Source organism: Chanodichthys erythropterus, chromosome 24, assembly GCF_024489055.1.
Source record: "Chanodichthys erythropterus isolate Z2021 chromosome 24, ASM2448905v1, whole genome shotgun sequence".
NCBI lineage: Eukaryota > Metazoa > Chordata > Actinopteri > Cypriniformes > Xenocyprididae > Chanodichthys > Chanodichthys erythropterus.
In genome coordinates this window covers 29,448,893-29,463,208 of record NC_090244.1, presented here as the reverse complement: position 1 = coordinate 29,463,208, position 14,316 = coordinate 29,448,893, and the positions used below count along the sequence as shown (strand labels likewise).

Below are 14,316 nucleotides of genomic sequence, written 5' to 3'. Positions count from 1 at the left end.
GAAGAAACTATATCTGACAACTGGCTAAGCGAGACAGGGTCAAAGTGCCAGAAAGCACTTGAGGGCGTCGGAGGTTCAAAGCGTGAAACAACTGATGGCAATATTTGTGCTCTGATGTCCCGGATTTTGTCCACAAAAAAGTCAAGAATTTTTTGCAGATCTCAGGAGTAGCAGTAGGGTAGCCTGCTGTAGTAGGGTTCAAGACTGAATCAATTGTTTTAAAAATCACTTTAGGCCTTTAGTTGAATGATGTTGTCAGACACAAAGTGAACTTGTTGAGAAGCTTTATTGAATGTTACAGCAGATTGAAAGATCACACAGTGCTTTGACACGCCAGCTCTCTTTCAGTATTGAGTTGTAAATCACTACAGCTGCAGCACTAGACTCATGTGAATCCTGCCTGACACAGGACACTCAGATACGGCTCATCTTCAGGAGAGAAACATCAGCACTCAGAGCTCTTGTGGAACGAGACCTCATGAGGAGCTCCATCATGTGTTACTCTGCAGACGTACACCTCTCCCTCTTCCCAGCGTGCTTTGCTGAGGGTCAGGACGCTACTGCGGCTGTAGCGGCCGTCCCGCTGGCTCTCCGCGCTGGTCACGACCCCCTCGGTGACCTCTGACCCGTCCAGTGTCCAGCTCACCAGCGCCCCCTGTGGAGAGTAAGAGCTGAGCAGGCAGAGCAGTGCGGCTGAGTCTCCAGAGATCTGCAGAGAAGAGGGCGGCAGCAGAGACACTGAGGGCTTCACTGTGGGACCAGCTGCAGGAGACAAACACAACACATTCACACACACAAAGAAAACACACTGTTTCACTCACAGCATTTCAACAGCAGCAGAAATCACCACAATCTGATCCTTCATGACATTCAACATCACTAGAGCTGATATAATATACAAACTACACAATCACTATATACATGAAACTGTATTTCAAACTGCAGTTTTGTGACTAAAGCTCAGACCAAATTAAATTATTAGAAAACAATTAAACAATTATATGCTTACATATATTTTATATAAATTGCACTTTTATTATAAAGCACTGAGTTATGAGCACAACATAAACAAAAGAGATTCAGTATCATTGACTGAAATACAGAAAGTAACATTTATATTCTGATGTTAAATCTCTTCTTAAATGTATGATATTGAGAATGAAATACATCTACAATAACTATATGAATTATGTTTAGATTTTTTTTTTCTGAATGTTTAGATTATATACTCATCAAACAATTTGTAACACTTTCTCTTATATATAACACATTTTTTTAATGCACCTTGTAATGCACTGTTTGATTTCATGAATAATTGTAACCATATTTATGATACATTATAAAATTTATCTATTCATTGAACACACCATTAGAAAGTATAATGCCTTAAAACAAATCATTTCAGAATCTGCAAAATTTACAATGCATTTTAACTTTGGTTATAATTGTTTATGAAAATATATAATACATTATAATGTACATTACAAGTATTTTTAATTTTTAGTAAATTAATTTTACCAAGTATTTCTGATGAATTATGTATTTTAATACACATCCTAATACATAACCACATTATACCTCATTATAATATAATCTTTTCATTGTTACAACTTTAGAAAGTATAATGCATTAAAACACGACAAACAACCAGTTTCAGATCTAACAATGAATCTATAAATACTATAATGCATTTTATCTTTCAATACTTTATGACAAGATATAAGGCATTATAACATGCATCCAAGTAAAGCATTACCACAATATCTAATATTAATTATAATTAATAAATGTTGTACTAATTATATTTGTTTAAAAGGAACAAAATAGACAGACTTACCGAGCACCAGTTTAGTTCCTCCACCGAAAGTGTACCACAGTGATACAATCTAATGAAACGGTCGTACAAAAACCTCTATTCCACTCGAGTGAACACAAACTCCAGCAGAGAGAGAGAAACAACACTTCAACACACTGATATTAGAAGAAACTCACATCTTCTCAACACTCAAACACTCAGTTTGGATGAAATGATTTTCAAAACAAACAAACAAACAAACAAACAAACAAACAAACAAACAACCTTTCACACAAAAAAGTTCAAATGTTATTATTGCTTGAAAAACAGTTGAAGAGTTTATTCATCTACAACAGTTTATTCATCTACACAGTTTGACTTTCTATCCTATATTTCTCATTCATTCTCTAGTCCTGTGCTGATATAACACTGTTTATAGAAATATATTTGATGATCTGTGACCTCAGAGGTGACCTTTGACCTCTTTTATCATGGATGATGTTGTGGAGTTTCTCATAATGATCTTCTGTTCTTCATATGAAGCTCAATCATCATGATTCACAGAAAAACCTGCAGCTTTAAATTAATTAATCAATAATTCTGAACATTTCATATGAACATTGTTTAATCTAGTGTCACATGACTTGTTTATGAGTCCTGATGGACACCAAACTGTAAAATTGATTTATTTAGTACTTGATTTCTCATTGTTATCATGTTTTTAAAGATGAAGTACATTAATGTGTTCATAAAGAAATAATTATTGTGTGTATACGAATATGTTTAAAATGATCTACACTCATGACTCTCCAGTCATTTCAAAAAATCTTTTGTCCTCCTTATGGTGGCCACCATGTTGAGATCACATGACCAGCTGAATGCTGCTCACTTTATCTTGGTCACATATTATCAGAAACATTCACCTTATATAAATGAATCATGAGAGTGAATAGATTATTTCTACAGCGGCACTAAAAGCTGAAAATGCTTCATCCACACTGAGAGATGTTCATATAAAGTCAAAGACTAGTGTCTCATCAGACTGACAAACATAAACAAAAATATTTCACAATTAATCAATATGAACAATTAATCACTAAATGGTTCAAGAATGCCCTGAAATATCTTCAGTGAAAATGAGTTCAAATAATGATGTATGTTTTCATAATAATACAGTGGGTACGGAAAGTATTCAGACCCCTTACATTTTTCACTCTTTGTTATATTGCAGCCATTTGCTAAAATCATTTAGGTTCATTTTTTTCCTCATTAATGTACACACAGCACCCCATATTGACAGAAAAACACAGAATTGTTGACATTTTTTGCAGATTTATTAAAAAAGAAAAACTGAAATATCACATGGTCCTAAGTATTCAGACCCTTTGCTGTGACTCTCATATATTTAACTCAGGTGCTGTCCATTTCTTCTGATCATCCTTGAGATGGTTCTACACCTTCATTAGAGTCCAGCTGTGTTTGATTATACTGATTGGACTTGATTAGGAAAGCCACACACCTGTCTATATAAGACCTTACAGCTCACAGTGCATGTCAGAGCAAATGAGAATCATGAGGTCAAAGGAACTGCCTGAAGAGCTCAGAGACAGAATTGTGGCAAGGCACAGATCTGGCAAAGGTTACAAAAAAAAAATTCCTAAGAGCACAGTGGCCTCCATAATCCTTAAATGGAAGACGTTTTCGGATGACCAGAACCCTTCCTAGAGCTGTCCGTCCGGCCAATCTGAGCTATTGGGGCAGAAGAGCCTTGGTGAGAGAGGTAAAGATGAACCCAAAGATCACTGTGGCTGAGATCCAGAGATGCAGTCAGGAGATGGGAGAAAGTTGTAGAAAGTCAGGCGCGCAGATGGCACTGGGGACGGGGGGGACATGTCCCCCCCAGATTCATAGTGACCCGATCCGTCCCCCCCTACGAACGGGGCAGAGCAAGGTGACACACAATAATCATCTACACCGGTCACTATTACTTTGTAGTCACGTTCTCACTTCACGCTGTTCTGCTGTCAATAAACACACGATACCTGACGTTTACGCTCTCTCTCTGTGTGTGTGTGTGTGTGTGTGTGTGTGTGTGTGTGTGTGTGTGCGCGCGTGCTTGGCTTGCTACGACTCCTGAGTGACGCCGGAGGGTTGCCAGGTTACAACGAAACCCACCCAATTGCTACTCAAAACAAGCCCAATCGCGTTTCAGGGGGACTGCGTCCCCGGTAAAAATCACATTTGGTGTTGCTTCAACCCGCGACATGAAAAACAGCCCGCGGAAATAGTGATGAAGTAGCCCAATTCTGCGGGAAAACCCATATGGAAAACCGCGGACTTGGCAACGCGGGGTCCTATGAGGAGCTGGTAGCTGCCTCAATCGTGCCTGTAGGACTTAGAGCGTTAACCATAGTGATCATATACTATGACTGAGCTGACACCGACTGAGTCGGTGATTTCGGAATGAAGAGACAAAAAACAATCACCTCGTTTTTTAAAAAATCAAACAATGTAAGTATCCTGTGCCTGTTGACTTTCCCATATGTGGCAGGTTAGATTTTTTTGAAGGAGAATAGCTAGTTTGACAATAATGCCCTTACGAAAATGAACTATGGTTTTACTACAAATAAAACCAAAAAAATGTAGTTAAACCATGTAGTTAAACCATAGCTAAACCATGATAACCACAAATTAACCATGGTTTTGCTACTCTAACCGAGTTTAACCATGGTATTTGTGGTAAAACTGTGGTTATATGAATGGTCAGATAAAACATTATTTCCATTATGTTTGGCTAATTGACTACCATTTAACCCATTGTACTGTATAAATTGAGTTCACTGTCATGCAAGCCACTATAAAAATAATTATAATAAGTAAATGTGTGTGGTGCAAGGTTTATGCAAACAACAAATAAAGGCCTACATAGACTTTTGACATCCTCTTATAGCAGGAAATCATACAAAAAAAAAAAAAAAAACATGGAGCAACGGAGGATATAGATTCTTAAATTATGGGCTAGGATGAAAAAAAAATCGTTTGAAAGATATTTCTGTAAATTGCAACAAACTTGTAATTAACACTTAAATTTCAAATGTTTAGTTATTCTTAGACATTTGAAATAGTAGTTTTAGCCATTCATTCTCAGGAATATGTTGTATTTCACATTGTTGTGAAATTCTATAGAGGTATAGAAAAATTATGAAATTATAACTTCGGCTGTTAATCGAAAGGTTGGTGGATCGTGCCCACCCAGGGACAAAGAGTGTTTATCTTTCCTATAGCTCAAACAGTAGAGCATGGCGCTTGCAACGCCAAGGTCATAGTTTTGATTCCCAGGGAAAGCAAGAATTGACAAAATGTAAAATGTGTATCTTGAATGCAATGTAAGTCGCTTTGGATAAAAGTGTCTGCCGAATGTTGAGCACAAGTTAAAGCCCAAATTACGCCAAATAACTAATTGAGTTTAAATCATTTGCTGACAGCTTGGTCCCCCCCAGTTACAAATTCCTATCTGCGCCCCTGTAGAAAGTCAACCATCACTGCAGCCCTCCACCAGTCGGGGCGTTATGGCAGAGTGGCCCGACGGAAGCCTCTCCTCAGTGCAAGACATATGAAAGCCCGCATGGAGTTTGCTAAAAAAACACCTGAAGGACTCCAAGATGGTGCCTTGTCCTTCATGTGTCTTGCACTGAGGAGCCACAAAATTCCGTCGGGCCACTCTACCATAAAGCCCCGACTGGTGGAGGGCTGCAGTGATGGTTGACTTTCTACAACTTGATTGTTGAACTTGGCTGTTGATTTAACACGTTAAATATTACCGTAACTAATTCATCTAATTAACGCTAAAGTTAAATCAACAGCCCTCATATAAGTGTTACAATTTTTTATTCATTTAATGCACATGCCCCCATATACAACAGGTCAGTAAATAAGAAGTTAATATTGTTTTTAGACACAATATTGTCTGTTTTGTTCAGTTTTGCCAATGAATCTATAAAAACAAAGCAGAACTGTTAGTCTCCGTGCGATACACAACAGTGTTTCATTCCCGTGTTTTGAACAAACTGTTCAAAACCAATGATTCAGCGGACCATTCATAAAATACTTTTTGGACTTGGAGCGGCGCTACACAGATCGATTGGTGTATGCCATCAAACTACAGCGAGAGCGATTCAAACACAAACAGAGTCTACTTTGATGTCGTCCACCAATCAGTCTGTGTCTGATAGGCCTGAAGAGAACCATTTACTTCTGAATGAATTAACGACTTAATCATTAAGACATTTACCGCCACCTACTGGCAGTTTTAGTTCCTTATTTAGAGTCTAATTTTATTAAAAATTTATTTTTCATATTTTCATATTAATTAAAAATAAATAAATAAAGGTATAGTCCCCCCCAAAAATGACATTTCAGTCAAAATTTACTTCATGTGTAATAAATTCTATGTTGAATCAAATAAAATATTTCTTTCTGAAGCTACTTTTTGTAATGTCTATTTGATGCTTTACACAATAATTACTTTTGCCGTTAATTTCTCAGCCAAAATTGATGTGTGATTAAATTTAAATTAATTAGATTAATTAATTGCCACATCAGGTAATTAATTAGATTAAACATTTTAATCGCTTGACAGGTGAGTTTTCCGTTATCTCTTTTTGACTGGGTATCGTTTTATTTCACGTGATAATCTACAGAGTGTGTGCGCATTTGTTCTCAGTTCCCCCACACAACATGATTACTGATCGTACATTTTCAAAATGTTAAATATTTACGATTCACAATCAGGGCGGCTCTGACAGTCTTCTGAACAGATTCAGTCACTCTTAACACATCTCAGGAAAATCTGATAAGATAATCTGAAGAACCATCAAGACAATCAGGACTTTACTTAGGATTGTCATCTACATTTACATATTTATTGTTGTGTTTTGTCAATATTTTGTAAGACAGTCAGAATGTAAATGATCATTCTGTAAGTCTAGTGTATATTAGTTTGTCTGTTGTAAATCCTGCCCACTTGTTTGCATTGTGACACATGCTTCAGTGCTCTGAGAGTGTTTATAGTGCTGTGAGTTTAACACTTCATGACTGAGAGCAGAACAGAACACAATCTTCATCATCACACAAGACAAAAGAACAACAATGAACACAATCACCTTCTTCATCTGGACTCTCACACTGTTTGCTCAAGGTAAGACTGATAAAAACTGACTCTGGTTTTGGTGTTCTTGTAAAAGTATATGATGGTAGTAGATTTAAACAATAATTGTTTTTCTTTTCTCTTCTTCAGAAACCAGAGGAGTGACTCTGACTCAACCTAAAGTTAAAACTGTCCAACAGGGTCAAACAGCTTCAATAGAGTGTCATATAGATGTAGGCATTTTAAGCAGCTACTTAGCCTGGTATCAGCAGAAACCTGGAGAAGCTCCTAAACTCCTGATTTATTATATAAACAGACTCCAGTCAGGAACTCCATCTAGATTCAGTGGCAGTGGATCCAGAACTGATTTTACTCTGACCATCAGTGGAGTCCAGACTGAAGATACAGGAGATTATTTCTGTCAGAGTTACCACAGTGGTCCAGTGTTCACACAGTAATAAAGAGTGGTACAAAAACCTCGTTCAGTCAGACGTCACAGTGATGCACTGATACAGCTGAGAGATACTGCAGCTGCTGATGGAGGATCACAAACAACACAATGCTGTATCAAACCTTTCAGAAACTTCATTTATTTATTATGATGTACTAAGTAAGCATGTGAAATTTAATCTTATATCCCTTGCTTGCTTCCCCAGGTGAAAAAAAAGTACACTTTCATAATGTACTTTTTAGCTCTATTTTCTCACAGTACTTTTGTACTTAATATACTAAAAATTCTTCTTTAGTACTTCTTAATATAATCTTAAGAACATCTAAGTGTACTCAACTGTGCTATTTTGAGACACCATGAATATGAAATAAAATGTGCTTTTAACATACTATTTCTGTATTCAAAAATGTATTTAGTTACCACTTGTAGTACAGTTGAACCTATAAATATTATTATTATTATTATTTATACTGAAAGCGCCACTACCAATGAAAATTCCTAGTGTGTGCAAGAACAGTTGGCACTAAAGCTGATTCTGACTGTGAACAAACAGCTAACAGGGAACGTTTTGGCAAGATTCTCTCATAGTTATGAACAAACATCTTCCAGTAACATTAATAGAACGTTCGTTTAAAGTTATCTGGTCTTTAATAACTTTATTTATACATGATGTTTTTTCTGAAATGGTTTTGTTTGATTTTTAAAGGTTGCTGCTTGTTTCAGAACACCAAATGAACATTTAAAAGTGACGTTCCCATAATGTTTGAAGAGTAATAAAATGGAATGTTCTCTTAACGTTCACATAACCAAGAAAAAAAAATAAATAAAATTAAAACATTTAAAAAACAGAGACCATTTAGAAATAATGTTTTCATAACTTAAAGGGAACATTAGCAAAACGTTCTTTTTAACACATTTTAACATCTTTTTAGCATATTTTAAAACATTTTCTTGAACATATTTTTGTTAGCTGGGCTGAGAGACGAGACACAAGAGCTTTTACATCAAAATTGACATAAAAATCAGAATGTATCTGACTAGAACAAACACTTTAGATATAGAAAGACGGAACCTGGAAGTCTAATTCACCGCTGGTTACTTTGGGATTTTCCTGTGCGGTTTTACAAATGGGTTTTTTCAATTTATGAGTAAAATAAGGTCTGTTGTAAATACAGCTTGACGATACTTTGACGTTTTGTTCTTCAACGTAAACTGCACATTCATACCCCAAACGTTCTTATCTATGTACTTATTAAAAACCAACATTTTAAATAAAATAAACAGAACTGCTGCAACATTTGCATTTTCAGTATGGGTGCGTGCAGTGGTGTAAGTTTGTTTCAAAAAACAGGCGGGACAGGAGTGAGTGTGTGTGTGTGTGTGGGGGGGGGGGGGGATGCTAATACAATAATTCATGTTCAATTTCAATTATCAGTAAATCCTGTTTAACGTGATAGTTTCATCCTTAAAATCTACTATAATACACTATATTGTTAGTCCCAAGATTCTTCACAGTGAATAAATACATACATCTGCTGTAACTGTTTGTGTGCCCTCATGGTCTGGTGGTTGAACTTTTGTTAAGCATGTCAGAGGTTCTGGGTTGTAATCCGTCCTCGTATAGATAATCAACAGATTGAAGCGCTCGTCTGTGTGAAGACTGAACCTGAGCCTGATAACAGTGACAATGAACACTCAGCATGATTTCAAAAACAGCACATTCCAGAGCCAGATCGCCTCTTATTTAACAAATGAATTAAATTAATATTCTGCTAGTCAACTTTCATAGTATTATGTACATCCATGGCTTGAGATGTTTCAAAAAGTGGTGGGGACAATATCAACTCTTTAAGCCATGTAAATGACGTAGTAAAGGAAAACAAAGTGGGGAGTCCAATACAGACACTGAGAAGGAAATGTCACTGTATATGGTAACTAGAAGTGAGCAACTTGCACACAACGTTAATTTCAAAGGAAAAATAAGACAGTAACTTGCAGCATATTCCACTGCAGCCGACTGACATAATGATTTATCTGTTAGTTCGACTGTCAATCCTACTAGAAATTAATGTTTCATAGTCACTCCATGGTCTTCTGTAATTATGTTGCATCATTTTAATTATCCTGCATTAAAATACTAGATATACTGTCATTCATCTAATTATGGCTACTGTTATTTTACTGTTATTATGAAGCCTGCTGTTCATATTGCTATCAGAGGTTTGATGAATACATATCATTGCAGTTTGTTTTGATTTAGCCTATCATTTAATAAAGGATCATGTATGTCACTCTTTCATGTGTATATGCATTTTATTTGGCATTGGTAACAAATTCTAGTTCCACTTCACTGGATCAATAACTATGTAGTGTACTGGACATTCATGAGAAAGGTGGGAGACCACAATGTTTTTGGAGCTTTGGAGAGAACAAATAACGATGATTCATACATTGTGTTACAGCACTGTTAAAAATAAATGTAAATTTACAGGTATTGGTCTGTATTTTTTTACAGATTTTTTCTGTTTTCTCATTATACATTGAAATACCTGTTGTTTTATAGATATTTGGTGTAATTGAATTTTCAGCTATTAAATTTACAGGGAATTGCATGTATTTTAGCATTACATTAAATTTCTGTTTTTTAAAAGAAATGTTCTGTATTTTTTACAGAAAAATTTGTAATTTTACATAAAATGTTGATTAATATTTTACAGATTTTTTCTGTAAAAATAGAAAAAAAGGAATGAATGTATAACTACAGAAATATGCAGTCATTCAATATATTATGCATTGTATTTACTAAAATTTTAACCTCATCTTGCAAATATGCTTATTTTGAAACTGCTGATTTGGCCTTGACTTATTCTCCCCTAAATTTTCTGAACACATCTATTATTGATATGTACATTTTATGTTTTTCCAAATCGAGTTGCAAATGCGCAGCTTTGTGTGTGTGTGTGTGTGTGTGTATGTGTGTGTGTGTGGGGGGGTGTCTGCGAGCACGCGCGACGCAGATTCAAATTTGCCGCCGATAACTTTTCCGTTAGTCCCGCCTACAACAGTTCCTGGAGTAGTGCAGTGATGCAGTGATGGAAGGGCGAGCGCGTTATTTGAATTTATTTCAGGCTACGCTTGTGTGTCGTGAGATTAAACAGTAGTGTAAAGCAATCGTAAAGAGCAGTCGTGAGCAGGAGTATTTATTTGAACTCATCCGTCAATACATTCTTCGGGAACAGTGTGAGGAAAAACTATCACGTCCTTTCAGCGAGAAGACCACAGCGAACATCATACCAACCGATCACTGGCTGAGGTAAGTTAAGAGTTTCATTCTAACGTTACGTGTGTGATATTTTATGTAGTGTGGCTACACATTTGTATTGTTTATAGTTTTGAAGCTAATATAAGTATTTCTAAACGGTGTTCACACAAATGACGTAAGGTAACTGCCGTTGAAAGCAAAACAACTGCAGCAGGTATCTGTCAATTTTCCATCTGTTTTAAACCAAGAAAGATTAACGTTAGTTATTAATAAAGTCCATTCAGTGTTTATGTCTTCGTTCAGATGTGGTAGTACCGCCATTATTTAAATCTCTTTTTATAAACTCTGCAGCCTGTATAACTTTACTCATACTATAACGTTAGGCCTATACAGGAAAGCAGATAAGAGTACAATATGAACAACATAATACATATTATGAGTGCATCTGCTTGCAAACGCGAATAGTATGCATATATTAGTGTAATAATAAAGTATAATAATAAAAAAATCTTACATGACCTGAGTAAATTGTCATTACTGAATCATAAGATACATTGGATAGTTGGATATAAAAATTTCAGATCAAAGAAGGTTGAGGTTTTGCATTGTCTCAGTAAAACATATGCTGGCATGTTTGAATTTAATGTAATAGCCAACTAATTTTTATTTCTTTATGATTTCAGGTAATGTGGAAAGACTGGAGATCTACAGCAGCATTACAGTACAGGTGTGGAAAGATTACTATTCTTATACAACAAATTCTTTGTTTACATCTTTTTATGCTGCTAATCTGAATAGTATTTTTTGTTGTAATTGTAACTAGAATCATTCAGAAACATGGCTTTTCCTATCACTGCTATCCTCACACACATCTCTACTTTTCATTCCAGCCAGATGATCAACCAGTAGCTGCTCGCATCTCAGCCTGCTTGATGGAAATGTCCGATTTTCACCTGGATGAAGGTTCAACTCCACCTTGCCAAGACAGAAGTGCTCGTGGTTTCAGCCACCCATCCTTTGTGTTATAATTGATCAGTTAAACTTCACAGACTACAGTGCTGGAACTGCCCGATCTTGCATATTTGCCCAGTACAACATTGGGAAGATCAAGCCATTCTGTATGCTACACAACAGAACAACAACTGGCTCTCCAAGCCTGTACATAAACTCTCTGCTTCAGACTTCTTATACGCCCTCCAGAAGCTTGCTTTCTGGAAGTGAACAGCATCTTGTGGTGCCATCCCAAAGGGGCACAAACTCACTTTAACTGACCTTTACCTGGACTGTTCCATGCTGGTGGAATAACCTGACTAACTCAAACCATTTTCAAGAGACTGATAAGAGAGAATGCATCTTTCTTGTGAACAATTGACTGGTTAATACTATCTTTCTGTTTAACTGAAAAAAAAAAAAAATAATAATAATAATAATAATTTCTATGCATACTGTGCTAGACTAACTGGAAATTGTCATTGTACTTATTGTTGCTTCCATTGTACTCCTTGTAGTCACATATATGTAAAAGTCATCATATATGCATAAAATAACAGCAATATTACAGTACAGAAGTATACAGTAATTGTCTTTTAATGTAGATGTTCTATATACTATGCTTGTATTTCCTATAATTTAAGTAAGTTGACATACAATGTCTTATATACAATGACTAATACTGTATGTGCATGCTTTGATTAAATTTATTCTGTACTATATTTTGTTAATTTAACAGATTGGTTGTAAAGGTTGCTATTATGCATTTCTAAGTAATTAATTCATAGATTGAAGTTGTGAGTGGTTCTGTAAAAATAAAGATTAATACTGTAAATTGCAAACATTTGTTTTGAATTTATGTGCTAATTACATTTTTATAAATAATTTCTTAGTTATTTTACATGGAAAATTATATTTTAAAAGTAAATAACTGTAGATGGACAGAGCAGCTTGATAAAATAACCCATAAAAACCTTCAATTTGCAGAAATTAACCTGAAAATTAGTTGTTTTCTTTGTAATCTGACATAATTTATCAGTTTTTCATGGTTTAATAAACAATTATCAACAGTAAAATACTGTAATTTTATGAATTTTGACTGTAAAGTCTGTTCTGTATTTTTACAGTTTTTGCATGTAATTTTGTGAAATGGTTATTTGCTGTAATTTTATGGGATTTCTCTGGAAACTCTGCTGCCAGACTTTTTACCGTTTTTTTACAGGATTTTTTTTTTACAGTGAGGTTCAGTGTGAATCAGAGCCTTTTTTTAAATACTAAGATCAGTACAGACAATAAAATATCTGCAACATGTTCTTGTACTTAATCTTGACTTGCTGCCATGTCTTTTTTTTTTTTTTTTTTTTTTCCAGACATGTTTGTTCTTTAAGAAGGACAGATAGATGAGAGAGATAAAATAGATCAAATTATAGATTAGATAAAATCAATTAGATAGAAAAGATAGATAGATGAGATAGATTAAATAGACAGATCAAATAAACTACATAGATAATACATACATAGAGTAACATTCATGTCCACTGGTCACATTTAAGGCAAAGTGTTAATTTGTGGAAATGACAAGTAACTCGTTGAATTGTAGTTATGATGGTTTCAGTGGAGCACTGGTTATTTGGAGCATGTTATTATCTTATAACTATAATTGTTGTTCAGTTACGTACACTGTAAGACTATCTTTTTTCTTTTCTTTTTTTTTGAAAAACAGAAAAGGTACTGGTAATTAATATCAAAATATTAATATGGATAATTCCTTCATATTTTCACAGAATTTTCTTAGAGTGTAGCACACGACTAACCAATGCACTGCTTAAAACTATTTTTGTTCTGTAATCTCTAATTTTAGATAATAAGAAAATACATAAAATGTAATTGTTCAGAAATGTGTAAAATTTTTTGATCTGACAAATATCTGATCATAAAATGTTGTTTATATAACTTTTACAAATAAAATATTTTTATATTTTTTTTATAAACTAATCTAAACGAACATATTACAAATTCATATTTTTTAAGTGTATACTACGCAAAAACACAATGACATCACAACGTCATTTAGCAACAAATCGATCCGCCTTTAGCAACTTCCTCTGAAAATTAGTTGGCAACACTGATTATTGTCACAGACACGCCAGGCTCTACCATCGCCCAACCACAGCGCACGTCATCACCCGAGTACTAATCACGCACACCTGCAGCACAAAAGGCACACACACAGTCACTGTCCGGTCTCGTTTGCACATGGTCTTACCTGTATGCTTACCTCAAGGACTCCTTCCAAGATACTTACCTGTCTCCAGTGTGTTCCCAAGTCTTCTTCGTTGTTCCTCGTCTCGTGTGAGTTCCTCTGTATCTTCTCAGCTCCTGTCCATCATCTGCCTGCGATATCTGCAAGAGAAAAGACAAGTATCACTCCAGTATCCATATCTGCCATCAATTATCTGCACTCTGTACCTGCTCCTGGTTGTTCAATAAACTATATTACCTGCATTCCAGCGTCTCTGTCCTCTTCTGTATTGTAATGATTATGTTTCACCTCTCCATGTTTCCATTAGAAGCTGTTGCTCACGGGATTTATCCATTTTGCAGCATGAGCTGCAAATGATTTCTTCACATTCATTTGAAATTGTCCTGTATCATTGTCAGCGAACAGTTGT

At 35.4% G+C, this 14,316-nt stretch overlaps 1 long non-coding RNA gene and 1 pseudogene across 1 annotated transcript; both read right to left on the bottom strand.

The window, feature by feature from the left end:
* LOC137014841 (transmembrane emp24 domain-containing protein 6-like) overlaps nucleotides 1–14,316 on the bottom strand; it is a 124,614-nt pseudogene that overhangs the window by 98,010 nt on the left and 12,288 nt on the right.
* On the bottom strand, nucleotides 270–1,968 carry LOC137014572 (uncharacterized). The gene is made up of 2 exons (XR_010893861.1): nucleotides 1,838–1,968; nucleotides 270–762 (listed from the first exon to the last, which is right to left on the bottom strand). It is a non-coding gene; the product is annotated as an uncharacterized lncRNA (long non-coding RNA).